Source organism: Hipposideros armiger, unplaced genomic scaffold (assembly GCF_001890085.2).
Source record: "Hipposideros armiger isolate ML-2016 unplaced genomic scaffold, ASM189008v1 scaffold_1123, whole genome shotgun sequence".
Taxonomy (NCBI): Eukaryota; Metazoa; Chordata; class Mammalia; order Chiroptera; family Hipposideridae; genus Hipposideros; species Hipposideros armiger.
In genome coordinates this window covers 228,509-234,931 of record NW_017732473.1, presented here as the reverse complement: position 1 = coordinate 234,931, position 6,423 = coordinate 228,509, and positions in this window count along the sequence as shown.

The window sequence follows — 6,423 nt, the reverse complement described above, 5'->3', positions numbered from 1 at the left end:
TGTCACTGGCCCTCATATGTGGGATCCGAACTGGGGCCCTCTGATGTCCCAAGCCAGTTCTTAACTATCACGCCACTCGGCCGGCCCTATAATATACTTTTAAATCAGGAAGTGTGATGCCTCTTCTTGTTCAATGCTGCTTTAGTTATTCAGAGTCTTTTTGATTCTATACAAATTTAGATTGTTTTTTTCTGTTTCTGTTTCTTGTTTTTGTTTTTCTGTTTCTGTGAAAAATGTCAATGGAATTTGGGTAGGGAGTGCATTGAATGTGTAGATTGCTTTGAGCAGTATGAACATTTACACAATATTAATTCACAATCATGAGCATGGAATATCTTTTCATTTATTTGTGTCTTCTACTTGAATTTCTTTTATCAATGTCTTACAGTTTTCAGTGTATACATTTTTTAATTGGTTAAATTTATTCACAAGTATTTTATTTTATTTTTTATTTATTAAATTTATTGGGGTGACATTGGTTAGTAAAATTATACAGGTTTCAAGTGTACATTTTCATAATACATCCTCTACATATTGCATTGTGTGTTCACCACCCAGAGTCAGTTCTCCTTCCTTCACCATATATTTGATTCCTTTTTCCTCTTTTATCATCCCCCCCCCTTACCCGCAGGTAACCACTAAACTGTTGTCTGTGTCTATGAGGGTTTTTTTCTTGTTTGTTTGTTTCTTTCCATTTTATATCCCACATATGAGTGAAATCTATAGTTCTCAACTTTTTCTGTCTGATTTATTTTGCTTAACATGATAATCTCAAAATCCATTCATGTTGTCGCAAATGGCAGTATTTGACCTTTTCTTATGGCCAAGTAATATTCCGTTGTGTATATGTACCATATCTTCTTTATCTGATCATCTATCGGAGGACACTTTGGTTTCCATGTCTTGGCCACCATGAATAAAGCTGCAGTGAACATAGGGTTACATATATCTTTACAGATAAGTGTTTTTTTTTTAATTTATTTATTTATTGTTAGTTTCAGGTGTACAGAACAATGCAATAGTTACCCTTTTCACCCTCACAAAGTAACAACCCCCCACCCCCCATCCACTGCCCTCCCACCCCCATATCATGCTTATCTATTACAATTCCATTGAATCCGTTCCCGCACTCTACTCCGTGTCCCGAGGTTATATGTATGTATAATTATAGTTGACATACAGTGTTATTCAACATCAGTTTCAGAAATACAATGCGTTGATAAGGCCTCCACATCAACTATGAAGTGGACTCCCCAAAAGGGCATTGGTCCATCTGGCTCCCTAAGAAATGCTTACAACGTTATTGATTGTATTCCTTGGACTATCTTTTTCTATATATGGCCTCAGGCACAGATAAGTGTTTTTTGATTTTGGGGGTAGATGCTCAGAAGAGGGATTGCTGGGTCATATGGTAATTCTATTCTTAATTTTTTTGAGGAAACTCCATACTGTTTTTCATAGTGACTGTACCAATTTACATTCCCACCAGCAATATATGAGGGTTCCTGTTTTCCCCATAACCTCTCCAACACTTGTTATTACTTGTCTTGTTAATAATAGCCATCCTAACAGGTGTGAGGTAGTATCTCATTGTGGTTTTGATTTGTACTTTCCTGTTACTTAGTGAAGTTGAATATTTTTTCATATCTCTATTGGCCATTTGTATGTCTTCTTGGGAGAACTGTCTGTTCAGGTCCCCTGCCCATTTTTTTTAATAGGATTGTTTGTTTTCTTGTTGTTGAGTTGTATGAGTTTTTTATGTATTTTGGATATTAGGCCCTAATAAGAGGTGTTGTTTGCAAATATCTTCTCCAATTTGGTTGGTTGCCTCTATGTTTTGTTGATGGCTTGTTGTGCTGTGCAGAAGCATTTTAGTTTGATATAGTCCCTTTCATTTATTTTTGCTTTTACTTTCCTTGCCTTTGAGGTCAAATTTATTAAATCCTCTCTGAACCCAAGGTCCATGAGTTTAGTACTTATGCTTTCTTCTGCAGTTTATTGTTTCATGTCTAATGTTTAGGTCTTTGATTCATTTTGAGTTAATTTTGGTACATGGTGACAGAAAGCAGTCTAGTTTCATTCATTTGCATTTGGCTTTCCAATTTTCCTAGGGCTATTTATTAAAGAGGCTTTCTTTTCTTCATTGTATATTTTTGCCTCCTTTGTCAAAAATTGTTTGCCCATATTTATGTGGGTTTATTTCTGAGTTCTCAATTCTATTCATTGGTCTGTGTGTCTGTTTTCTGCCAATACCATGCTGTTTTGATTATTGTCACTTTGTAGTATAATTTGAAGTCAGGGAGTGTAATAGCTCCAGCTTTTTGTTTGTGTGTTTTTGTTTTTTTTAAGAATTGCTTTGGTTATTCGAGGTTGTGATTCAATACAAATCTGATGATTTTTTATTTTATTTCTCAAAAAAATTCCTTTGGAATTTTGATGGGATTGCATTAAATCTGTATATTGCTTTCAGTAATTTGGCCATTTTAACTATGTTGATTCTTCCAACCCATGAACACAGAATATCTTTCCATTTCTTTGTCTTGTTCAGTTTATTTTAAGAATGTCTTGTAGTTTTCAGTGTATCAGTCCTTTACATCCTTTTGTTAAGTTCATTCCTAGGTATTTTTATTGTTGTTGCAATTACAAAAGGAATTGTGTTTTTCTTTGTTTTCCTTAAATTTCATCATTAGTATATGGGGATGCAATGGATTTTTGTACATTGATTGAATCCTGCAACTTTATTTGTTTATTGTTTCTAATAGTTGTTTGGTGGAGTATTTAGAGTTTCTTTATATAAAGAATTATGACATCTGGAAAAAGAGACAATTTAACATCTTCATTTCCAGTTTGGATGCTTTTTATTTCTTCCTCTTGCCTGATTGCTCTGGACTTCCAATACTGTATTGAATAACAGTGGTGACTGGGGGAATCCCTGTCTTCTTCCTGATTTTAGAGGATAAGCTTTTAGCTTTTCACCATTAAGTGTGATATTACCTGAGGGTTTCCATATTTTATTATTTTTGAGGCTATTGTAACTGGGATTGTTTTATTTATTTATGTATTTTATATTAAATTTACTGGGGTGACAATGGTTAGTAAAATCACATAGGTTTCAAGTGTACAATTCTATAATACATCATCTATATATCACATTGCATGCTCACCACCCAGAGTCAGTTCTCCTTCCATCACCATATATTTGACCTTTTTACCCTCTTCTACCACCCTCCTCCCCCCATACCCTCTGGTAACCACTAAACTATTGTCTGTGTCTATGAGTTTTTGTTTATTTGTTTGTCTTGTTCCTTTGTTGCTTTTAGTTTTATATTCCACATATCAATGAAGTCATATGGTTCTTGACTTTATCTGTGTGACTTATTTTGCTTAGCATAATACTCTCAAGATCTATCTATGTTGTCGCAAATGGCACTATTTCATCTTTTCTTATAGCAGAATAGTATTCCCTTGTGTATATATACTACATCTTGTTTATACAATCACCTATTAAGGGATACTTTGGTTGTTTCCATGTTTTTGCCACTGTAAATAATGCTACAATGAACATTGGAGTACATATGTCTTTGTGGGTAAATGTTTTCAGATTTGGGGGATACATACCTAGGGGAAGGATTGCTTTTTCAGATAGTTCATTGTTGGTACATAAAAAGACAACTGATTTTTTAAAGTTGATTTTGTATAATGCAACTTTATTTGTCTATTATTAGATAGTTTTGGTAGTTTTAGAGTTTTCTACAAGCTCTGACAATTATGTTATCTAATTCACCCTAGAAAAAGTGCTTCATACCTCATTGCTGAATATCACCATGGTCACTTTTGAAGTACTCCCCTTAGGAAGCCATGCACCAACACCAGCGCCTAGTCCATCTTTCAAAGCAATTTTGGAACTCTTTTTCTGGAATGGCCATCAGAGCTGTCATCGTATTACCCTTGATGTCCTGAATATCATCAAAATGTCCTCCTTTCAATATTTCCTTAACTTTGGGTAAAGTAAGAAGTCATTGGGGGCCAGATCAGGTGAGTAGGGAGGGTGTTCCAATACAGTTATTTGTTGACTGGCTAAAAACTCCCTCACAAACAGTGCTGTGAGAGCTGGTGCAATGTCGTGATACAAGAGCCATGAATTGTTGGCAAAAAGTTCAGATCGTCTAACTTTTTCATGCATCCTTTACAGCACTTCCAAATAGTAAACTTGGGTTAACTTTCAAATATTAAATTTTGTAACAGTTGGTACAAAATCATATGAATAATTCCTCTGATATCACATAGTTTAGCAACATCATTGCAACAAGTTCGCGAACTTAATTGTCTGACCTCATATATATAAAATAATGTTATATGCAAATAATTTTTGTATTCCTTTATGATTTGGATGTCTTTTATTTGTTTTTTATTTTTCTTAATTGCTCTGGCTGGGACTTACATTTGAATAGAAGTGGCAGGAGTAGGTACCCTTGTCTTGGTTTTAATCTTAGAAGAAAAGCTTTCAGCTTTTCACTGTTGAATATGATGTTAGTAGTGGGCTTTGTCATAAATGGCCTTTATTATATTGATGTACATTTATTCTGTATATAGTTTGTTGAAAGATTTTGTTAATAAAGGACATTGAATTTTTGTCAAATTCTTTTTCTACATTTATTGAGATGATCATTTGATTTTTATCCTCATTTTGTTAAGTGGTATGTCACATTGATTGATTTGAGCATGTTGGAACAGCCTTGCATCCCAGTGATAAATCACACTGATCATAGTATATAATCCTTTTATCTGAAGTTGAATTCAGTTTGCTAATATTTTGTTGAGGATTTTTGCATAAATGTTTATCAGGGACATTGGCCTGTAATTTTCTTTTCTTGTAGGTCCTTGTCATTTTTTGGCATCAGTGTAATGCTGGCCTCATAAAATGAGTTTAGAATTATTCTTTCTTCTTCAATTTATTGAGGAAGTTTGAGAAGAATTGATATTAATTCTTCTTTTAATGTATGAAAAAGTTCACCAGTGAAGCCACCTGTTCTTCATTGGGAGATTTTTATTATTAATTGATATCATTACTAGTAATTGGTCTACTTAGATTTTCTATTTCTTTATGATTCAGCTTTGGTAGATTGTATGTTTCGGAGTTTGTCCACTGTTTCTAGGTTATCTAATTTGTTGACATAATTATTCATTGTAGTTTCTTATGATCTTTTGTATTTCTTTAGCATCTGTTGTAACCTTTAGTTAGACTAAGAAAAAGAGAGAAGGTGCAAATAAATGAACTCGGAAAAGATTTTTTGTTGTTGTTGTTTGCTTTTTATGGGTTTTTTTGTTGTTTCATATTGGTTATTGCTTACTCTCACTTTTTAGATTTCTTGCCAGGGTATACTCAAGATTCTCAGGCTTAGCAACAAATCTGTTCTGTACAGTACCTCTTCTTTAATAATTTTATTCTTTTTAAAGAATTCCATTTGGAGAAACACCAGTGATTTAGTTTTCTATATTGTCAATTCTGGTTCTTTTGTCTCTATGTGGACTTTAATTTAGATATTTAATTTTTAAATCCTCTTTCAATTTGTCATGATTTTTGTCAATTCCACTTTAATTTTTCATTTTGAATTCCAGTATCTCTTTCATAAAGGCATATCCTTTACATATTTTCCAAGGGACTAAATAAATCTTTTCTAGAATAATTTTCCTGTAGGATATAATTTGCAGAAATATGTATTGATTTGGAATGTTTAAGATAATGTTCTGTTTGCATTATGCTACAAAAACTTTATAAGATCTCACTTTTTTTTTTAATTCAGGATTTTATAGAGAAAGATATGCCCAGAAAAAAAAGGCATATTCAATCTAAGTGTTACTATTGAATCTAAGTCTTACTATTGACCCTCTTATAATTTCCTTGTACTAGAAGTTTTTCATTTTTGTTTTTGTCTTTTTTTCTTTTAGAACCACAGCTGGAAGACAAGTTGATAAGCATATGTCCCACTTCAATGAGAAGTTCCTATCAGGATTTTTCTAGGTGGTTCTACACTGAGTGGAATTATTTATTTTTCTAAAGGTCCTCGCTTATGCTATAACTTCAAATGGAATAGCAGTTCTTTATATACATGTCAATCTAAAGAACACAACCAATATAGATTTTCTGAAACAAATACATTTTGCCTTATCCCTTCTCATTTGAGTAAATGACAGTTGCTTAAACCAACAATTTGGGAATTATCACTGGTTATTCTTTTTACCTCACACTCAATCTACTTTTCTCTTTATTTATTATTCCACAGCTACCTTGGGCTTATTTTTATATCTCGACATGGCTAAGTCTACTCCTCAGAATCTTAGAAGTGGAATGCTAATGTTCTGCCACAAAAGAAAATTTTAAGGAATGTAATTAAGATATCACAAATATTGGTAATTATGGAT